Consider the following 23,359-nt stretch of genomic DNA (forward strand, 5'->3'; position numbering starts at 1 on the left):
TGCGGTGGCAGCAGCAGGAGGCCCCATTAGTTAAAGTGGTACCTCAGGTTAAGAACAGTTTCAGGTTAAGAACGGACCTCCAGAACGAATTAAGTTCTTAACCCGAGGTACCACTGTACTGTAGTTTTAAAACTTAAGCTCCTTGGATCAGAGACCTGCTTTTTTGTTACTAAGCTCTAACAATATGAAATGGGCTTTACTGTATTAAGAAACAACAAGGGATCCTAGGAGTTGTGCACTCAGGACTGGCCCACATATGAGGCAACTGCCTCGGATGGCAGAAACCCCTGAGGTGGCATCTACACGGCCACCTCCACTGTTGGTGGAGAAACGCCACAGGCATCAGTGCCAATTTCAGGTGAGATGTTGGCAGAACCTGCTGTTGCCACCATCACACTTTGCCCTGCTGCCACATAACCTAAGTAAAGGGTGCTTTGGCAGGGGCAAGGAGTGGATGGCAGCAGGGTAGGACGGCCCTTACTGCATTGCTTCCAGCAGTAAAACCAGACTTGGTGCCCCAGTGTGTACTAAAAGACAGTTTAGAACAGGGTTTCCCAAACTCGGGCCACCAGCTTTTTTCGGACTACAGCTCCCATTATCCCTAGCTGGCAGGGCCAGTGGTCAGGGATGATGGGAATTGTAGTCCAAAAACAGCTGGCGACCCAAGTTTGAGAGACCCTGATTTAGAAGTGTAACAAATGAATGCAATCAGGATGCGCTCCTACTACTCTTTTCTCACTATTCCTCCCCCCCCCCACACTTTTGGAAAAACTATAAAATGAGAAAATGCACAACTATCAGCTACGAAAATATGGCAATATGGAAAAACTTCTGTATCGACCAAACGTCGATTTCCAAAGAGGTTCTCTTTGATTCCTGCGGTTTGTTTGGCATTTCCCTTTTTAACATTTCCCTTTGCCCTTTCCCTGTCGAATACTTTCGGAGCGGCTTTCAAAGCCAACGGCGCCGAGTGCAATAAACCGAGAAGCTCTCAGACTCTTCTCCAGAATCCAGCGTGATTTCCCCCCCCCCTCTTTCTCCTGCGCCTCCCGCTCTTCTCCTCTAGGGGGCTCTGTGGATCGGGGAGGAGGCCGTCCCTTCTTGCACCAAGCCAGGGCCGGCTCTATGGCACGGAGCTGTCCAGCACTTCAGGAGGCGAAGCTCAGTAGTGGAGGATGCTGCAAAGAGGGAGCCAGAAAGAGCCTTGAGGAGAGCTGGGTGCGCTCGGGAGCGGAGAGGGTGGGCTTTGGGGAGGGTGCAAGAACAGGGTGGGGTGGCCCAGGGCTGGTTGGCCCTGGGCTGGAGGGCCCAGGGAGCCAGGAGGACCGAGCTCCAGCGGAACCAAGGAGAACGAGCGAGGCCAAACCCCATCTGCAGTTATTGGCACGGACACAAGATTGCGCTTCCTTCTCCAGCAAGGTAGGGAAAGGGGATGTGGGGCGGAGGGAATCCTGGCTGGGGGTTGGGGGGCTGAAGGTGCACGCTCTGCCTGCGTCTGCTGGGGAAGTGGGAGCAAGGAGGGGGGGGAACCATTACAGATCGCAAAGGCTTGTTAGAAGACACAGCAGTTTTGGTGTCAGCGTCTGGGGCGGAGGGAGGGAGGCAGAGCTGGCGGGAGGTATCTTGGCTGCAGTCCCATCTGCTGTGTGCTTGATATTTCTTTGCAAAGAGCAGGTGGGGGGGGGGGAAGGCACCATGCAAGGGCTGGGGGTGGGGAGGATTGTCCGCCGTTGTGTCTCCCGGGAGGGGAAGGCTTAGAAAAGGCTGGCCTCTCCCAACAACCCTGTTCTCCTGCATGCGTTGGAAAACAAATAAGCTAGGCTGGACGGGATGAGACTCTGGTTGAGGTTGGGTCGATGCAAAGGGAGGTGGGGGGGGGTGCCATGCCTCTCCCCAACAACACACGCCCAAGACCTCAGTTTTCTAGGATAGAAAAGGGGGAGCAATACTCACAGAGAGAGGGGGAGAGGGAGACAGATGGAGGGGACACTGAACTACAGTAATTTGACAGCTCTCCTTCAGAGGCTAGTGGGGAGAAGGACAGACGCGGGTCTTCTCCTTGACTGGCTGAGCTCAGTTGTCTAGGGACACGGATAGTGGATGCTGGGATGTCAGAGACACAAGAGTTGCTTTGGTTCCCCCCCTTCCCCAAAAAAGGTTGGGTCTCCTCCCCCCCAAACGGGTTTTTCTCTCTAGGTTTGCATCCAGGAGCAAAGGAGGGGAAAGTTTTCCAGGGGAGAGAAATGCCGTTCTTAGAGGAGAGGAGATGGAAGGGTTTCCTCAGGGGTCTCTCAGATGTCCTCCAAGCTCAGGGGGCGTTATCTCATCGATGCAATTTTGACCCAAGGTAGCTGGGAGAAGAAGTTTGCTCAATTTGAGAACGGTGTGCAACCTCTGAATTATTCATCGTGGAGGGCTTGGAAGGATTCCCAGGAAATTCTGAGCTGTAAATTTGAAGGGGCGTTGCTGGGAGGGCGGTGGGTTTCAGTTGGTATTAGATCACTGGAAGAACTGCTCTTCTGATAATAGGGATGTGCCTGTTTTTTTTGGTGGAGGTGTGTATGCCTATATCTATATTTATATATCTGGGCATGTGGGGATTTGCACAGTAAGTCAAAGTTTTGTGTATTGAATGTGAGTTGACATACAAGAATATGGAGAGGAGAGGGAACCCTCACAAACTTTGTCAACATTTAAGGAAGCAGTGAAGGGTTTTGTATGAAATTATTCTTAACAATAACAATAATAGCTATTATCTAACATTTATCTCACGCTTGATATTTTTAAAGTGCTGTGCATATGTTAAAAGGTGAGCAGTCCCCACCCACTGGCTCACAGCCTAATAGACATGACACAAAAGGAAAAAAGGAATGAGGAGGGAAGAGGAATGGAAGCACTGGGACATCTGCTCCTTCACTAGCTGGAGGACAAGGCCAGACTGCTTCTCGCTTTGACCTGGTGTTCTTCCTGGGGGGTCATGGTGGGGGTTCAACCTCTCAGTGGCCCTGGTTTGGTGCTAGAGGACAGTCTGCTTCCTTTCTGCTCCGGAGCCCCAGGACAATTGACAGTTGAAATGGAGTCTTCCGCTCTCCCTAGGAGGCAGGGAGGAAGTAAAGTTACTGCTGCTGCTTCTTTGGCCAATGGATGGGGCCATGGAGGGGATACATCTTTTCCAGGGCCCCTGATGCCCTGACTAAGGGCAGAAGGGACAATGTGCTGCTCCCCTTTGGTTTTGTTGTCCTGGGGCATCAAATAATTACAGGAACAATGGCAGTTTCAGGCAGATGCCGTGGCAACAAAGCAGCATAATTATACCCAAATGGAGGATAAGCCTGTGAATGCACTGTAAATGTCAGCTAAATGGAGCCTTCATGGACACAGGCATTGCACCTTGGAGTCCCAGGTGTCAGGGGCAAATAATCAAGGTACAGTCCTTACCTTCATGCCTGCTTGAGGGTACTCAGGGTCACCTGGCTGGCTGATAGAGAGAAGTTACAATGGTTCATATCTGAAGCTGCCTTGTTGCCCTTGGGGTGGGTCTGGAGGCTACAGCTGCTGCAGAATGAAGTAGCTTGGTTGCTTGTGGGGGCAAGCTCCCACCAGTATATAGCACCTTGCTTGTGGGATCTCCATGGGCCGCCAGTCTGCTACTGGGCCAAATTCAAAGTGTTGCTACTAAAACACAAGTCTCCATACAGCTCAGAACCAGGTGACTTAAGAAGTCGCCTCCTCCTTTATACACCCAGTAGGTCACTGCAGAGGAGTTTCTCCTGCGAGTTCCAAAGATCTCAGAATCCTTCTCTGCAGGACCTCAGAGCAGGGCCTTCAAGGTGGCTGCCCCTGTTTCTATGGAACAACATTCCTGACAACATACAACAGGTAGCCACTATCTGCATTTTCCAGAAATGGTTGAAGACCCCTTTGTTCTCATGGCCTTTCCTGGCTGCATAAGCAGGTGTTTACCATAAGTGCCCACTTATTGGGGTTTTAGTCTTAGAAACATGAACATGTAGAGTTGGAAGGGACCCTGAGGATCATCTAGTCCAACCCCCTGCAATGCTGGAATATGCAGCTGTTGGGGATCGAACCTGCAACCTTGGCGTGATCAGCACCACGCTCTAACCAATTGAGCTATCCAGGCTTGCTTTGAGCGTATTGGTTGTTTTTGTGTGTTTAACGGTTTTAATTATCTTATGCATAAATCGCCTTGAGATGGTGGTTTAGAAGGTGATATAATAAAGAAAAGAATCCTTGAGTTGTAGTAGAGTTGGAAGGGACACCAAGGGTCATCTAGTCCAACCCCCTACAATGCAGGAATTTCAGCTAATGAATGCCATTATCATCATAATGGTGATGGTGTCCCACCATTAACAGCAACTCGCCCAGGATTGTCATCTCCAGCAACTGGCATGTTGGGAACTTTGAGAAAGTGCCATAGGTGCCAGTCACCAAAGAGGGGTGTGTGTGGCACAACGCAAAATGGGTGCCACTTCGGGAAAGAGTGGGAAAAAAGGCAGGGCTGCAAAATGATGCCCTGCCAATCAGCCGCTTCATCAATTGCGTGTGGGGAGCCCACCTCCTCCCTTGCTGATGGAGAGATGCTCTTTCCACATCTCATCTGTTCTAAACAGAAGGGAGAGAGGGTGCCCAGTCCTGGCATCCAGTGAAACGTGGGCATGTTTGAGGAGCTGTGTTCAAGGTAGAAGGGACCAAGCCAATGCACACAGGAACTGAGCAGGAAGAAGGACCTCCTGGATGAGACCAATGGTCCATCTGGTGCCGCATTCTGTTATCACGGTGGCCAAGCCTGTGGGAAACTTCCAAGCAGGATCTGAGCACAAGAGCCCTCTCCCCTCCTGTGGCTTCCAGCGAGTGGCATTCAGGAGCATTACTGCTTCCAACTGTGGAGGCAGAGCGTAGTGATTGTGGCTGGTAGCCATTGAGAGCAAAGTGTCTCCTGCGTATTACGGTTTTTGGAGCGGTTGTTTATCTTTTGCAGGTGCACAGTGGTGACCACGAGCCCTGGTCTGCCCTGGCTGGCAGTGGCTCTCCAAGGTTTAATGCTGCTGGAGATCTTCTTTTGATGGATCAAACCCAGCCAGGGGGACCTGCTTAGCCAATGAGCAGCTGCATCTCTTCATTTCATTTCTGAATCGCAGAGCATAAAGCATCCCAAAGCCATTTAGCAATAAGAAACCTACATAAAAACAATTTTGAGTCCAGCACAGATCTAAGTCAAAGACCATTCTGTCTTTTACAAAAGTGCAGTTCAAGTGTCCAGAATGCTTCATTAGCATGGCCTGAAAAATCCTCACAACAACTCAGGAATGTTGGCCCCCACCCATACACCAACCAATCTCTTTCCTGGGCAGAGGTCTTCCCCCTTCCACCCCTGTGTGGCAGTTGCTCCAGCTCTTTATAATTTCTTGCAAAGCTTTAAGCATGTAGCATTCCTGAGAGCTTTTTTTGTGGGTGGGTGTGTCCTCACTTGTAGCAGGGCTCACTTGCTCGAGCCATTCCAAATCACTTAGGTTGTGACTCACCCAAACTGTACACCCATCTGTCTGGAATGCGCTTCCAGAGGTGAAGTCAACCCACTGTGTTAGCAGCCTCGAAGTGACTTTCCTGGGGCGCAAGCCTGGGCGGTGTGTATGGACGTCCAGGGCTGCTCAGGCAACAAGACCCTCCTTTCAGCCTCGCTGATGTGGTCCAAAGGAAAGCAGAACCATACATTTGGCAGCAGTTTGGCTGCAGGAGTTGGCCAGAAGGAGGTGTACAACCATCTTAGGGACTCCAGATTTGCGCAGGGTTTACTCCTTAGTCTTTTCTCCTCCTGAAAATATCCCACAAGGCAGTGGGGTTTAGAATCAGTTTCCCTTCTCCTAGATGGGCTGCCTTCTCAGGTGGCCGAGCCCCAGCTGCCCCTCACTTTCCCCTACAGCAAAGGCAGAAACCACCTTCTTGACGAGTGGACCCACAATTGGTCTCATCTGCTCAATCCGCCAGAGCCTGTCTTCACAAATAGAGGGAGTCCCTAACTCACAGAGGGTTTGAGACCCATTGGCTACCTTCATCTGGTTTAGCAGGCAAAGTCGTTCCCAGGGTGTGGCCGCTGTTGCATGCTGACAGCTTTTAGGAGCCACAGGTAAGAGCTGAGTGAAGGGTGGGGACCAAAGGTGAACTATCTCTCAGAAGGGGTACGACGTGTTCCCCACCAGAGGCACTAGGTAAAGGTAAAGGGACCCCTGACCATTAGGTCCAGTCATGACCGACTCTGGGGTTGCGGCGCTCATCTCGCTTTATTGGTCAAGGGAGCCGGCGTACAGCTTCCGGGTCATGTGTCCAGCATGACTAAGCCGCTTCTGGCGAAATCAGAGCAGCGCACGGAAACGCCGTTTACCTTCCCGCCAGAGCGGTACCTATTTATCTACTTGCACCTAGGCAAAAACACTGCCAGAGCGGTACCTATTTATCTACTTGCACCTAGGCAAAAACACATAAGGAGCGGACAAAGAAGGCCAGTGAGGGGTGTGGCTTAGTGGAAAGGGTGTGGCCTAGAAAGTAGGTGTGGCTCGGGCAGAGTGGGAGTGGCCCAAGAAGTCGGCATGGTCTGGGGAGATTTCTGAGTGCCAGATAGATCAGCCAAGAGGGTCACCTTTGGCCTGAGATGCCCTGTCACTGTCCTGTGACTCATATATTGGGATGTCTTGTGCTAAATCCCGCTTGTGGGTCTCCCACCGAGGTAACTGGCTGGCTACTGTGAGAACAGGATGCTAGTCTGAATGGGCCACTGGCCTGGTGCAGCTGGCTCTTCTGGGAGCTGTAGTTTGTTAAGAGTGCTGAGAAAGAAGAAGAAGAAGAAGAAGAAGAAGAAGAAGAAGAAGAAGAAGAAGAAGAAGAAGAAGAAGAAGAAGAAGAGGAACAACAACAAGAACAACAACAACCTGCCCATCTGGCTGGGTTTCCCCTCCCAGAGCTATAATTCCCAAGGTAGTTTAACACTCAGTCCCTCTTTACTCTGGGTTACCCATAACAGACTACAGCTCCCACAATTCCTTGAGGGAGGATATGACTTTTAAAAGTGGTATCACAGTGCTTTTAACGCATGGTGCGAAGGCGGCCTATGTTTTCCTGATAACTGTTTTATATTATTTTATACATGGAGCTTAGACACCCTTTTATTATTAGACTTGTAGAATCGTAGAGTTGGAAGGGACCCCCCCAAAGGTCATCTAGTCCAACCCCCTGCAATGCAGGAATCCCAACTAGATCATACCTGACAAGCGGCCATCCAACCTCTGCTTAAAAACCTCCAAGGAAGGAGAGTCCACAACGCCCTGAGGGAGTCTGTTTCACTGTTGAACAGCTCCTACTGAAAGTTCTTTCTGATGCTTAGACGGAATCTCCTTTCTTGTAACTTGGTTAGAGTCCTATCCTCCAGAGCAGGAGAAAACCAGCTTCCTCCCTCTTCCATGTGACAGTCCTTCAGATATTTGAAGAAGGCTATCATATCTCCTCCCAGACTCCTCTTTTCCAGGCTAAACATACCCAGCTCCTTCAAGTGCTCTTTGTAACGCTTGGTTTCCAGACCCTTGATCATCTTTGATTGTCAACGCCCATCCCATATAACTATATTATTAATAATATAGTTAAAAATTAATAAAAATTATTAATATAGTTATAACACTTTGTCAACAAAACAAATTAAATGCTCTATTAGGGGGAGGGCAAGTGACAGGAAGAGAGGGACGTAGTTGCACGGGGCATGTAACCCTCTCAGGACTTCCGCACCTTTGGTCCTGCTCACAGTTGCTGTGGAGGAAACCACTGGGGTATTTTAGGGCCACCCAGTGAAGGTGAAAGTCAGAAGACGGGAGCCTCAAGCCTCTCTGTCTGGCCCTTGGAACTGTCCCTGGCTATGCACTTCAATGACCTTGCCTTGCACTCTCCTTGAGTGTTTTTGGCTGGGATGTGCCCTTGAACCCTGATTTTGCTTTTACGGGCATGAAAGAAACTAGCTGATTTTGGATAGGCAAAATTGGCATCCCTTGTTGGACCGATCTTTGCGTCTGAGAACAGCACGCAGACATTAAAATGTTGCCCAGACCAGAATTCATCCCTCAGGTTAAAAAAATAAAATAATGTTCAGGTTTCTTCTTCTTCTTTTGGCTATGGAAAAAAACAATCTGCATATATACATGCTGTCTGGCAGTTTCCCAGCTTTCATACTACATACTGGAGGAGGTCATTTTAAGCAGAGAAGCTAAACAAGGCAGAGGGTACTTTAGGTGTATTGGTGTGTTGGCGTGAGTGTTTGCAGAGCTATAGATATATTTTTTCCTCCCTTTCCACCCTTCCCCCCGCCTCGCACTGCTGTCGCCATTCTCTGGACAGGTGGCACACCAACTTACATAATCCTATCAGCCCAGGAATAGCTGCTTCTCTTATATAACTGTGATCAATGAGAGACAAGACGGGACGGAAAGCCGTCAGACAGAAAATAAGCCAGGTGGGTCAGAGGAAATGCAAGGCATCGCCATGCTGGCCGCAGCTGCAGATTCATGCAGCACAGGGTTAAACTGTGGAACTCAGTGCTACTGGGTGCACCTATGTTCTTGTTATGCATACATATTGGGGAGGGGAGAACCTTTGGACCAGATGTGGCTCCTCAGCCTTTGCTATGGCTGTCTTCAGGGCACACACCCCACACCAGCTGTGTCTACCAAAGTGCTTTTGGCTGCCAATAATGTGTCCTTGAATTGTGATTGCAGAAGGGTCATGGTTCAGTGTTAGAGCACCTGCCTTGCATGCAGAATGTCCCAGGTTCAATCCCCTGTGGCATCTCCAGGTAGGGCTGCCTAAAAACCTTGAGAGATGCTGCCAGTCAGTGTAGACAATACTGAGTTAGATGGACTAAGGGTCTGGCTCAATATAGGGTTGTTTAGCGATGTATGAGAATGCCTTTTGCTTCTACAGATGAGAAGATCTATCCTTTTTGGTTCTTTCCTTTCGGAGGAAATTCATTCCTTACACAACAATTTGCGATTATCTTTTTTCGGAAGAAAAAAAAAACCATTGTGAAAATTCATCAGCCTCGTAATGCAAATTTCTCCTAAAAAAACACATCTGTTTATGCAGATTTGACTAATTTGCACATTTTTGCAAACAGTTCCACCTAATGTAAAATCTATTTCTGCATTTTATTTCCTGCCCCTGCCCCCAGTGCATGTGGGTTTGGTTGGGGAACGGCATTTGCAAAATTCATATAGGTGTGCATTTCAAGGGAAAGTTGTGATTCAGTTCTCAGTTTGTTTTGGAAAGTGTGAATTTGATGGATGCGTCTTTCAGTGCGAATTGAATCAGATTTCTGTTCTATCAGTGTTCTTTACGGCATGGATGTGACCTTGGATGACATTCCCATCCGTGTTCGTATGCAGAATCTAGGTCCAACCATGCAATAAACCCCTTTAAAAGTTTCCACTCATGAAAGGACTCCCACATTACTAGGGATCGAGGGATCAGCTTTCCACATTCCCACACCAGTTTGCAATTTCTTTAGCGGGGAAAAGATTGCATGAAAACGAACCAGTTTTTGCATGAGAATTTCCCCCAACTAAACACATGTTCCTGTGCAACTTTGCACCCATATCTGCAAAGCAGCTTTCTCTCACAGGATGCATTTGGGTCTGTTAATTTTTTTTTTGCTAATATGTGCATTTATCAAAGGACACTTTACCCCAGTCAATGCATGCTTGCGCGTCTCACTTGGCTGGAGAACTGCCTTGCAAATTTCGAAGAAGTGTGGGTTTCGAAGGACGGCTGCGTTTTGGTTGCTGCATTGCTTTGGAATGTGCAGATGTGGGAGGTTTGCTTTGAAAGGTGAACTGAATCAGATCTCTCTCTCTCCCACCCTTACGGTGTCACTGCCAACTGAGCTGGCGCTCTGTCCCAAACCCGCTTTTAACACTGCGGCTGACACAACCAACCCCCGCTGCCTGTTGTTTGCTAGGAATTATGACACTTAAAAGGAGAACGACAGGGAAAGAGTGACGGAGAGAAAGAAAGAGAGCTGGACCTTGATGCCGGGAGAGCCAAAATGTTTTTTCTAGCCATTGCAGCCCTGTCAGCACATTCCTGCCAAGAGATGAGATTTATTGAAGCTGTTTACCTGGCGCTCTGCTGACTCCCGAGACTTAAGAGTGTTAGAACAGAAGAAGAGCTTGCTGGACGAGGCCAATCACCCATCTGGTCCAGCATCCTGTTCTTCCAGTGGCCAAGAAGATGCTCCAGTGGGAAACCCACAAACACGAATTGAGCAACAAGAGCACTCTCCCCTCCTGTGGTTTCAAGCCTCTGGTATTGAGAAGCATTGCTGCCTTCAACCATGGAGGCAGAGCACAGCCAGCATGGCTAGCTGTTGTTGTTGTTGTTTAGTCGTTTAGTCGTGTCCAACTCTTCGTGACCCTATGGACCAGATGCCAAGTCCCGCAGGGCCCTAGTCTCTTGTGACAGAGCTTTCCATCACATCGGGGCCACTGCTGAAAAGGCCCTGGCCCTAGTTGAAACCAATCTAACCTCCTTGAGGCTTGGGACCTCCAAAGTGTTGTTATTTGTGGACCTTAAGGTCCTCCGTGGGGCATACCAGGAGAGGCGGTCCCATAGGCATAAGGTATAAGCCTCCCGTAGGCATAAGGTATAAGCCACGAATTTGTCCATTCCCCTTTTAAAGCTATCATTGTTGGTGGTCATTGTTGCCTCTTGTGGGAGTGAGTTCCATAGCGTTAACTTGGCACTGCATTAAAAAGTCCTTCCTTATATCTGTCCCAAATCTTCCAGCATTCAGCCTTCTTGGATGTCTATAAGCTGGTCTGACTCAGCTTAAGACAAGGTCCTCTTTTCTTATGAGAGACTAGGGCTGCATTCACAGTTTATTCCATCCCCCCGACATTTCTCTCTACCTGTTAATCTCCACATCAGGGGTGCCAACTTGAATAAAATATTGGGGACATGGGATGGGGCAGGTAGAGCGGTTGTGCTTTGCATGCAGAAGGTTCAGTCCCTGGCATCTCCAGGTATGCTCCCATCTGGGGGGAAAGAAAAACACAGAGAGCTACTGCCAGTCCGTGCGGACAATACTGAGCTAGATGGACCAGTGTTGCAACTCTATCTAAGGGAGCTTCCCTAAGTAGGTTATGGAGGAAATCTGGTGCCACCTGGCACTCCAGACTTGGATTGTCACATTGCTGCCTGCCTGGCACTCTGTATTTTCATGTTTCACAGATGGAGGACTGCTCTTGTTTTTGCTCAGCACATATCATGTGTGCTCACCGGACTGCAATTCCAAGGGATGAGGAGTGGCTTAAAACAATAGAAAATAAATTTAGAATGTGTGAACGTCAGAATGACCCGCTGGGTTGGGTCAGTTGCCTACGCAGTCCAGCATCCTGTTCCCACAGTGGCCGGCCTGTGAAAAGCCTGCAGGCAGGATCTGAGCACAAGAGCCCTCTCTCCACCTGTGGATTCCAGCATCTGGGATTCAGAAGCAACCATGGAGGCAGAGCCATTGATAGGCTTTTCCTCCATAAATTTGTCAGATCCTCTTTCCAGGTTGGTGGCCTGCTCCTTGTGAAAGGGACTTTCTCATCATTACCCATTTTTGTGGGAGATGTTGGGGATTAAACGGGGAGCTTCTCGGGTGCTCTACCCCTGAGCGATGCCCCATTTTATATGTGAGCATTTGAAGGTGCCTTCAGCTGAGCCAGACCAATGGACTATGTAGCCCAGGGCTGTCCTACGGAACTCCTTGGTGCAGGATGTTTCTGGAAAGGCTTCCACACGCATGTGTTAAACATACCCACCCACCATGCTCTAGATTCAGCTGCGATTACCCAAAGGGAGCCTCCACTTGTATACATTATCAGACCCTCCAAGTGTCCCTGTTTTCCAGGGACAGTTCCATTGGCCATAATGGTTCAGAGTGGAACCTCCATGGGGTAAATTAGGAGCTGTAGATAGAACTGGATGATTTTCAGTGGGCCTCCTTGCTTTCTGAGTCCTACTTTGCTGACATAAGCTACAAGAAATGAAATGCTTCCCTCCCTAAATTAGGCTGCTGAAACAAAGGGTTTTTTTGAGGGGAGGGGAAGGGGATTTTTGTGTGAAGGGTCTTTGTGCACAGTACTGATCTTCAATCCCTAGGCTGAGCATGTGCTGAGAGGCACCTTTGCTCCTTCATTTTTAGCATAGATCCGCCCTCCTGAGATGCTCAGGGTCTAGAAAAAATAAATAAAAATAAAAATAAATTCTGCAAACCTGAAGTCTGCCTGCCCTTAGTGCACAGTATATCTCTCATCCCCAGATGTTTTAAATAAGGTGATTGACTCTCCTGCATTGGAAGGTCTGAAGCAGGGGTTGGCTGGCTTTCTTTCGCTGTGATTCCTGCAATGCCAGGGGCTGGACTAGATGGCTCTGGGGACCCCTTCCAACTCCGCAATTCTAAGCAATGAGGCAGGTGGTGTTGGTGTTAAAGCCCTTTTCATAAGCCTCCTAAAAGCATCCCACTGACCACTGTTAACAGAAGGAGTATTAGAGTAAACATGGCCACTGTTTGCTCCAGCAACGTGATCCCTACATTCTGCAGTCAATGGCTGATATGCAGCCAGGTTACCATGGGGAGAGGCAGGCACTGTGTTTGCAGGATTCCCCTGGGGGACTCTCACAAGTGAGTGTCAGGGTCTGTTTACTAGCATCTGTTTGGCAAGCGACGGAGGGCTTGCACCTGGGCGGGGGCGGGGGGGCGGGGAGAGCAGCGAGCCACGTCTCTTCTCCAAAGGGCTCATGGGCATGCCCCTTTAAATAATGAATATGCATAATAATTTGTTGTACTGTATATTTTAAATGATGGTGTTTTGCTGCCCTGATGGATTTGCTGTTTTGTGTTTTAATTATGCATTGATTATAAATTTTGTAAATAGAATTATAAAACCCACTTAGAAGCCACTTTGGCATAGATCCGTCGGTGTTACAAAATACCTGTTCTGCATTTGTAAGAAATCGATCTTTTAGTGTGCACTTTGGAACTCCCTGCCTCTTGACACGAGGCAGCCGCCTTCACGGTATTTTTGTCAGTGCCTGCTAAAAGTGTTTTCATTTAGAATGCTGATGTTTTATTTTTAGTTTAGTTTATTACTCTTTTCAATTGTTTTTACAAATACTGCTTTATTGTTTTTTAAAACTGCTGTGAGGTTTTCTACAATCAAGCGGTATATAATTTTTATGAAATAAGTAGGTAGGTAGGTAGGTAAGCCACATATAAAACAACAATAATTGTTATTATTTATTAATTAAGCTTAATAATCCATTTTATAAACAAAAGTATATCAAAGTGACTTACAACAGCAAACAAACAAACAAAGAATAAAATTTAAACCAGCATAAAATAGAACATAGGAAAAGCTAAAAGATTATCCTATTTTTAGGATCCACCCGCTTAAGGAGGCAACAGATAACCAACAGCCAAAAGTTTGAAGGCAAAGAAATGTTTTTGCCGGGCACCTAAAGATATGTAATGATGGTGCCAGGCAAGTCTCCCGGGGGAGAGCATTCAGCCAGCGGGGAGCCACCAATGAAAAGGCCATCCTCGTGTTGCGACCCTCCAGACCTCCCATGGAAGGGAACACAGAGAAGGGTCTCAGATGACAATCTCAGGGTCTGGGCCAGTTCTTATGGAGAGAGGCGGTCCTTGAGCTATTGGGGCCCTCAGCATTGACAACAGAAGTAGGCTATTCCTGTCCACCATAATTTTACAGTAGTTTCACATTTAATGTGGATAGATCACTAGGATTAAAGTGGTGGGTGGGTGTGAAATCCACCATTCAGTCACTCTAACAACCAAACTTCAGAATTGACGCTCACAGTAAAGCAACGACCAGGAACCTGTGGCCCCCCCAGATGTTGTTGGACTCAGCCCCACCTGCAATCCCCAAAGGTCAAGGTACAATGGGAGTTACAGTCCAACAACACCTGGAAGGTCACAGGTGCTCCTCCACACCTGGAATGAAGGGGGTTTAAAGCGCCATCTTTGCAAGAAAGCTTCCTGATTTACAGGTCGGAGTTACATCCACTTTGTGTGGTGCAGTGGTTAGAGTGTCGGACTAGGACCTGGGAGACCAGGGTTCAAATCCCCACTCAACCATGATGCTCACTGGATGACCTTGGGGGCCAGTCACTGCCTCTCAGCCTAGCCTAACTCACAGGGTTATTGCAGGAATTAAATGTAGAGGGAGAGAATGAAGTATATCACTTTGAGCTCCCTGTGAGACTGGGGTGGGATATAAATGCAATAAGTAAATAAATATACTTCATTTTTAATGTTTTTATTACTTTCCATTAGGCAGTGTAGGGAAGAGATATTTTCTTAATGCTATAAAATATGAGTATGGGCATGGAATCGGGAAGAAACTTAAAAAAGCACCAGAAAGGAAAAGGGAAAATCATGACCAACTGAGAAAACTGTGGTGCCAAAGAAAACCAAGATAGTAGCAGCAGCAGCAGCAGCAGCAGCAGCAACAACAACAACAACCAAGGTTTCAGTAGCTGGGTATGAAATAGCAAGAGGCTTATGACCTCATGCTTTGCTGCTGTTGTCTCATTCCAGATAGAATCCACAGGAACAACCAGAAAAGCAAAGTGAGGGTCCAGGCAGGAGAGCAGCACCATGGACAGCTCCAAGTGGAGCTACAAATGAATGTTGCTCCAGCAGAGATCCAGATCCAATTCTGGGCTTAAATAGACTGGGTCCCATGCCATCTGAGGAAGGGAGTGCACTCTGCGATGGAGCGCACCCCGCTGCTTGCCTCCACTCTCGCCCTGCCTTGAGATCCTTGCTGCCACCAGATAGGAGATTAATTATCTTCCAGGCTGCTGCTTATCAAACAACCTCCAAACATTCCCTGGGGTCTCTCTGTTGCTTCCGTAGGTGGCACGGGTGGAGGCTATAGCCATGAGGCTGTTTGCATTAAACTGAGACGACACAGGTTTATGAAAGAGGAATTGATTTACTAAGGGGGGAGGGAGAGAATATGGAATATAAAATATGCAAAATGTTGCAAACGTTTGAAACCATCACCCCTTGCTATTTCTCTCTTTCTGCTACTTTCCCTCCCTCTATCAACCCTCTTCTCTTTCTTACCTCCTGGCACCCTTTCTCTCTCTTTCTCTCTTTCTGCACTACCCCTTCCTCCTTCTGTGTTGTCCCCATGAAATTATCCTAGATCCACATGAAATTGGGGCAAGGGTCAACATGGCTCTAGGGCCACTCTAGGGAGGGAGCTGAACCCTGAAAAATGACAAGAAAGTAACTACTATTATGTGGGGTATTTTTTTTAAAAAATGGCATTAATAAAAGACAAGAATATGTATGTAAGTAGAACAAGGATTCACCAAGGGATATCACTTCTGAGGAAAATCAGGACTGTCCCTAGTAAATCGGGTCAACCACAGCGTGCACAACTTCAGTGTTTCCTCCGCTATTTGAGAAGTCGCACCTGCCAAAATTCTCTTTTATTCAGATGTTTGACAGTTCTATCTCTCTCTCTCTCTCTCTCATTTTGCAGCTGGTCAGGCTCAATTCTAAAACAAAAAACAAAGAACCACCCAAAATGAAAATCTGGTTCACTTACAATAAGCAGTTAAATGCCATGGGAGGGTGGTGTGGTGTGGTGTTGGGGTAGCATATGCTAAGTTCTGACATTCAGTGGATTTTAATAACTACTGGTTGGGAGGAGGCAGCATCAAAACACTCGGGGGGGGGGGAGAGATATCGTAAGCTGGGATTTAGCGCATCGCTGGAAATAATATAAGAAGGATTTTAGGTGGAATTATAAATGGCTGGGGGGTATTATATAAAAAGTGAGGGACATCTACCGCTGGGCACTTCTCTGTTAGTCAGTGTTTCAAGAGCACTTAAATATGGATAAGATGCTTGGGAAATAAGAAGTAATCACCCCTCATCCAGGACTCCTCGTTGGTGGTAGACATGGTGGAAAGTCTCATCTGGACCATTTTTAAAAATGCACTAACCCAATCTGCACTTCCCAGGCAAAAAGTGGGTCAGAATGAAGTTCTCTTCTTTTTGCACATCTGCAAATTTTGGGATTCATCTGGAAAGAAAAGCAACCCCAAGGTGCATACAAAGAACTATGGCTGTGCTCTGTCTCCACAGTCAAAGGCAGCAATGTTTGTGGACACCAGCTGCTGGAAACCACAGGAGGGAAAGATGCTCTTGTGCTCGGGTCCTGCCTGTGGGTTTCTCACAGGCATCTGGTTGGCCACTGTGAGAACAGGAAGCAGGACTAGATGGGCCATTGGCCTGATCCAGCTGCCAGACTCTTCTTATGCATGTGATGCGTAGCTTAGGATAACAAGTGTTTTTGGGGGGATGCATATTTTAGGGTACAATGGAGACAAAAATGAGTATTTTGTGGAAGAGACACGTTCCCAAACAATTCAAATGTCTGTGTGGATTTTACAAATAAAATAAGATAAAATGAATTTTTTCAGGTGGATACAGAAATGGAGCAGGCTTATGACACAGCATGTACAAAACTGACAGAGGTCAGAAGTAGATGGATCTGCCCATCCTTTGTTGGTGGAGGCCTGTAGCCCACAGGAATCCATCCATAGACATCCAGATGCCTTTGAGAAGGTGATTCTGAGATGCCTACTATCTGTGGACATCAAGGTTCTGAGTTCAAAAGGAGCAAGCAGCTTCCTCTGGAGATCATGTTCCTCTCCCCGATTTTGCAAATGGACATCGGAAGCTGTCTTATATCAAGTCAGACCATTGGTCCATCTAGTTCAATATTGTTGGCACTGGCTGGCAGCAGTTTTCCAAGATTTGGGGCAGGGGTCTTTCCCAGCCCTACCTGAAGACTCTAGGGATTGAACTAGGCACTGAACTGTGGTGCTTCCATTAAAAGTAATGTAAGTCGGTATTCATGGTTCTGATTTAAACCAGAACATAAATTACATAGGAAGCTGCCTTACATTGAATCAGACCTTTTTGGCTTTCTCCAGCTCTGTAATGTCTACACCAGGCATGGCCAAACTTGGCCCTCCAGCTGTTTTGGGACTACAACTCCCATCACCCCTAGCTAATAGGACCAGTAGTCAGGGATGATGGGAAATGTAGTCCCAAAACAGCTGGGGGGGGGCAAGTTTGGCCATGCCTGATCTACGCTGTTTAACCTCTAGCCCTATGTGGAGATGCTGGGGATTGAATCTGGGACGTTCTGCATGCAAAGCTGGTGCTCTCTGTCACTGAGCTGTGGCCCTTCACCTCACTTGCAATACCTCAGTTCCCACCTCAACGTGCACTGGGGCAGCCCCATTTCTTCCATTGTGCCATGGCTGTTGTCCACATGAGATGGCATCTCTCATTTTGCTCTGCATTCACCCAACATCTGGAGCTTTAGAAACCATGGGAATGTGATGGGTTTTGTGATGTAAAGCAGCAGCAGCAAAACAGGCTGGAGGCTGTATGATACATTAGATGCACACACTTTTATTATTACTGAGGTCGTAGTTTCATTTCATTTCATACCTGGCCTGCGCCTTGAGGTCTTTCATCTTGCAAGGTTCTCGTAGGGATATCATGGGGAGGGGGAGAAGTGAGTACAGTCTTACCTTGGTTCTCACACTTAATCCATTCCGGGAGTCTGTTTGACTTCCAAAACCGTTCGAAAACCAAGGTGCAGCTTCTGATTGGCTGCGGGAGCTTCCTGAACTCAAGAGGAACATTCCCCAAAAATGTTCACACTTACTTCTGGGTTTGCGGCGTTCGGGAGCCGATTTGTTTGACAACTAAGCCGTTCAGGAACCAAGGTACTACTGTACACCACCTTGAGCTCCTTGAAGAATAGATGGGATATAAATTTATGGAAGGACACACGCCCCTTTTGGGATTCCTGCAAAGGTCACACACACCGAAGTGACATTTGCTTGCCCTGGTTTGAGGTGCTGTGTGTGGTGGGGAAGATGGCAAAGTATGCCATTAGAAACTCAGAATTCCAGGGCTCCCATGACATCTCTGCAAATTTAAAGCAGCTTCAGATGAGTCTAAGAGGCGGCTCATTCTGTTCCTCTTCCTTTTCCACCCATCCACCCTCCCAAACTCTGACTAATGGGAATGTCAGGGCATGGAGGGAGAGGAGGAATTGCATCTCCTATTAGATTGATTGGCGCCCATCACTGGTTGCTAAGCAACCTGGTTGCGGGTTCACCCGACTGTCTCCAAATGGGCTTAGGAGCCAGGGTGAGGGGCATGAATTGTGGGTATATATATCTACACACACACACACACACACAGAGAGAGAGAGAGAGAGAGAGAGAGAGAGAGAGAGAGAGAGGAAGATGAACAAACGCACACAGGAGGATGCTTTCCTTGGTCCAGCAATGAGGCAGTTGCTAAGCAACAGGACTCCTTCCTGACTTTCCTTCCGCAGAATCCACAAGCATATATTTTTGGAAACAGCGGGGGGGGGGGAGGATATTATATAATTGAGGTGGGAGGAGGAAGTTAATTTAAACCACATCTGTTGGCCGTAGATTTGGCAAGAAGTCCAGGCCCAGGTCAGCAGAGTCCTCGATAGGCAGTGCCAAGGGAGATCTTACTTGGGATGCTGTCTAAACTCTGTTGAGAGGAGTAAAGAGGTTAAATCCCCTGCTCAGAGTGGGGTCACCAACATGTGCCCCAACTAATTTCCCTGGTTTATTATTATTATTATTTAATTCCAGCCTCTCTCTCCTTGTTCCAGCTGTGCATCTCCATTAACAAAAGTACAACATGGGTCTCCCTCTCATCACCACCTTTGAAAAGGGCGGCATGTTTGATGAGGTTTGTTTTTGAGGACAATTTTGTCTTCATAACAGGCTGTGGATGTGCTCTGGTCCTGCAGAAGCACTACAGCACCACTTTAAACAGTCATGGCTTCCCCCAAAGAATCTTGGGTGGCTGAAAGTTGCTAGGAGACCCCTACAGAGCAACAATTCCCACAGTGGTTTAACAGTCCATGCCTTTTCCCAGGGAACTCTGAGAATTGTCATTCTGTGAGGAGAAAACAGGAGTCTCCTTATGACACTAAGCACCCTTAACAAACTACATTAGAGGGAAGTGAGTATAAAAATGAATATATTGGACAAAATAACAGAGAGAAAAAGCATTATATCAGAGAATAATGCTGGCACAAATGTGTACATTAGTCAAAACTGCATATAACAATGTTGTTTATTAAGGGAAACTTTGCACCAAAGTGCTGATGGATTTTCATGAGGATTATTGTAATGAAAATTCACAAATTGCTGTGGGAAATTGAATTTAAGAATGGGAAAAATGAGAAGCAGGGAGTTGAAATTGACCCTTTTATCCATCTATGTGGATGAAGAATTACTGTTAAACTCATGGTGAATATGTGCTATGGGACCTCTCCACTCCTTAGTGGATGAATATATAACTCATTGACTTTTCTTGCACTGCTTAAAAAGGTTCCCTTTGCATACAGGTATATCATTTTCTTTGCGTCCAAGATCTCTTCGGCCACAGCTTGCAAAGGGAATCTCATTTGCTCGGTGTAGGAAGCACACCAATGTGGGGTGGCTGTTGTGGAGGGAGGCAGCCAATGAAATCTTCAAGTAGCTTATCTCCCCATTGTCACACAGAGGGATCCACCAGCATTTTCCGGATTTAGACACACTTAGGTCAGTGCTAAATTGGCAGCAGAGCAGAAAGGCATTTGCAAATCCAGAGGGAAAGGTCAGGCACGACATCAGCAGCAGTGGGGCGGGAGAATGCGGTTGGGTTAACCCAGAAATGTGAACCACACAGGCTCTGGAGCATGCTGTAAAGGAGGTCAGAATGAAGGAAGGAGAAGACACATCTGCCTCCACACACACACACACACACAGAGAGAGAGAGAGAGAGAGAGAGAGAGAGAGAACATTGCACCCTCCAGCATTTGGCAGATGAAAATGGGGACATGCTCCTCATTCTTTCCATTTCTGATGTTCAGGCTGTGCGTGCCATTCATTTTGTAATCAGAATGACACCACCCAAGTCCAAGGGGTGGGAAATCCTTCAGGGTCCCCCCACAATAGCCCAAAAGAGGATGGAGCAGGAGTGGATCCAGCTGGACTACTGTGGACAGTTCTGATCACCTCGGAAAGGACATTGCAGAGTTGGAAAAGGTTCAGAAAAGGGCCACCAAAATAATCAAGGCAATGGAGTGACCTCCCCCTATGAGGAAAGGTTGCAGGGCTTTTTGTTGAGAGAAAAGGCAAGTGAGAGGTGTCATGATAGAAGTTTACAAAATTAGGCATGGCATGGAGAAAGTGGATAGAGGACAGTTTTTCTGCCCCTCTCATAACACTCAAACACATGGACATGCCATGAAGCTGAATGTTGGGAGATTCAGGACAGAGGAAAAACCATCCTTCACCATGCAGCACATCATTAAACTTTGGAACTCACTTCTTCAGGAGGCAGTGTTGGCCCCCAACCTGGATGGCTTTGAAAAAGGATTAGACAAATTCATGGAGGAGAAGGAGGCCGTCAATGGCTACTAGCCCTGTTGGCTATTCTCTGCCTCAACAGTTGGAGGCAGTAATGCTGGAAGGGGAGAGTGCCCTTGTGCCTGGGTCCTGCTTGTGGGTTTCCCAGCAGAGGCATCTGGTCGGCTGCTGAGAGAACAGGATGCTGGGCTAGGTGGGTCATTGGCCTGATCCAAGAGGCTCTTATGTACTGGCATAGGCACAAGTTGCCAAGTGGAGCTCTCCGTGGTGCTGAAACCTGCCTCACCCTGTGAACTTTTGCACTGGACCAGAGCAGGACAGTTAAATCTGGGTTCTCTCTGGCTTTATAGATTGCATCCAATCATGGCAAACCCTACCAGATTGCCTTGCCCCATATATGCTCACACAATGACTTTGATTGGCAGAACGAGTGCTTCTTAAGATCATTGCTACTGAATGTACATTCTGCTGCAAGCCACTGCTAACTGTGGCTCCCAGACGTGTGTGCATGTAGATCCCACATTTTTTCATACACAGACTATGTCACACTTGACAATTCCAAGTAAACACTTAGAGAGTACACGCCCCTCCCCAAACACAGAAGAAACAGTCCGAGAAACTGAAGCACCCTCCAAACATGTGAATTGACCTCCAGTGTCTGAAAGAGGGCAGAACTGTGATTTACCCCATTAGTTGCCTTTGAGGACGAGGCAGCTCAAGATGGATCAGCGCCACGCTTATTAAAAGAGCTGCATGAATGATTAATAACTCTCCGGAAAGCGAGATGTTGTCCAGACAAAGCTGTGCCTTTCAGCTGAGATACAGCCTCGCGTCAGCTGGATATTTGAGACGCTGCCTCCTCTGCCCTCGCCGGAGCATCGCCATCCTCAGGCTCTTCTCTAACTGTGCCACTTCCAGCTGGAGGAGCATTGTGCGGGCCCACATACTGTTCTTTTAAGCCATGGTAGGGGACCCCTTTTCAGCCAGAGGGCCACATGTGCTCAGGGGCCAACTTTACAGGGACAACATGCAGGTGGTGAGCAAGGTCCCAGGTGGGGCAGGGTGAGAGAGGAAGGCAGGTGCCTCACAGAGTGGTTTGCCATGCCACTTTGTGAAGCACCTCTCCCTTCCATTAAACAGCTCACCTGGCCACCTGACACCCATGCTGCTCACTCGCCAGTCTGCCATCATGCTGCAGTTTTCATGGCCCCCTGTTGGCAGTGGGGCAAACTGCAGTGTGACAACAGCCTTATATTCTTAGGTATATAGGAATTGATAGAAATAGATAGATATAAATAACTTTACGTACTTTAACCTATTGTAAACTGCTTCAAGCTCTCCAGATAGTAATACTTAGTTTACTTAATTATTAAATTTATATGCCAAGCTTTTTCTCCACCTCTTTTTGCCTTGGCCCTGCCCACCATTGCCTCTGGCCTCTTCCACTCCTGCACCAATATGTGATTCCTACCTTTGTGCGCTGAAAATCACTTTCCAAATTTTCAAGGTCAGAATTCTCCATGGATGATTTCTCAACTGAATTTTTGAGACCAAGTGAATGCTAGCAGCCACTTGGGAAATTCTGGATCCCCCCCCTTTTTGGTGGCCACAAAAAACAGAGGCCTGTACCTAGAGTAGACCTGTTGAAATTTATGAATGTGACTAACTTAAATCAATTAATTCCAGTAGTTCCAAGTATTTATTTCTTTCATAAAATTTATACACTGCTTGGTTTAAGAAATCCACACACCTCAAAGTGGTTTACAGAGAGAACAAAGCAATATAATTATCAGTAAAAACTGTTAAAACAACTAATTGCACCATTCAAAAAATAAAATGGGTGATAAACTAAGAACAGATTAAAACATATAGTGACATTCTGCATGTCTGGGCGGGCTTGTTTAAGCAAATCTGTTTTTAGCAGGCACCAAAAAGAGCACAGAGAAGGTGCCTTCACAGTATCAATAGGTAGGGTTTTCCAAAGTGTAGGAGCTGCCACATCAAAAGATCAATTTCTTCCAGTTGTGCAGTGGGTATTATGGGGCATCTGTAACAGTGCTGGTTTTGCAGTTTGAAGTGGTTGACTGGGCATATGTGGGGTTAGGCCACCTCTCAGGAAAACTGGTCCTAAGTTGTTAAGGGACCTTACTTGGATACAACCCAGAGGAAGAGGGCAAGTGTGGGGGGGTGTCCTGTGCCAATTTCTTTTCTTTAATCATGTATTTTTTAAAAAACAAACAAACCATAAACTGGGAGGGGGTACCCACAATCCTGTACTCCCATTTTTATTTGCTTGCACAAGCTCAGCTGCAATCCAGAGGAGCTTTGATCTTAATTATATTTCCTCTGCCAAACAAAGTATCACATTAAAGGAATGTGGGAGGGGGGAGAAACCCCTTTGTAGCATCTAGCTATTCCTCTTCTCGCCCAAGATTATTGTCATCAGGTGGATTTTGATGCCTAATGAGATGGCAAAGCCACCGTCTCTCTTTTTTCTCCTTCTGGAGGCCGATTATAGGGGAGGGCCGCTAATGTTTTTGAGCCAGTGGGCACCAGTGAAATTGCAGTCTATTGTTTCTTTACACACAGAGACCTAGATTACATCCTCCTTAGTTAGCAATGGGAGGAAACAGGCACCCCCCACCCCCATTTTCAGCTATCAGCTACCCTAGAGGTAGCTCTTCCAGATGGTGCTGGAGTCCAATTCCCATCATGCTCAGCCAACATAGCCCACAAAGTGGGGATGATGGGAGTTGTAGTCCAACATCTGGAGCACGCCACACTGGCTACCCTT

General features: G+C 47.4%; 1 protein-coding gene across 2 annotated transcripts in view; it reads left to right on the plus strand.

Annotated features, from left to right (window-relative positions):
• Positions 1-1,105: 1,105 nt before the first annotated feature.
• Positions 1,106-23,359, plus strand: part of SRRM3 (serine/arginine repetitive matrix 3) — a 104,331-nt gene continuing 82,077 nt past the window's right edge. For both annotated transcript variants that reach the window (XM_081890384.1, XM_081890385.1), the window contains exon 1: positions 1,106-1,419. The gene's annotated coding sequence lies outside the window, so the exon portion shown is untranslated. The remainder of the gene's footprint in view (positions 1,420-23,359) is intronic.

This window comes from Podarcis melisellensis (genome assembly GCF_964234715.1).
Source record: "Podarcis melisellensis genome assembly, chromosome: 15".
Classification (NCBI taxonomy): Eukaryota; Metazoa; Chordata; class Lepidosauria; order Squamata; family Lacertidae; genus Podarcis; species Podarcis melisellensis.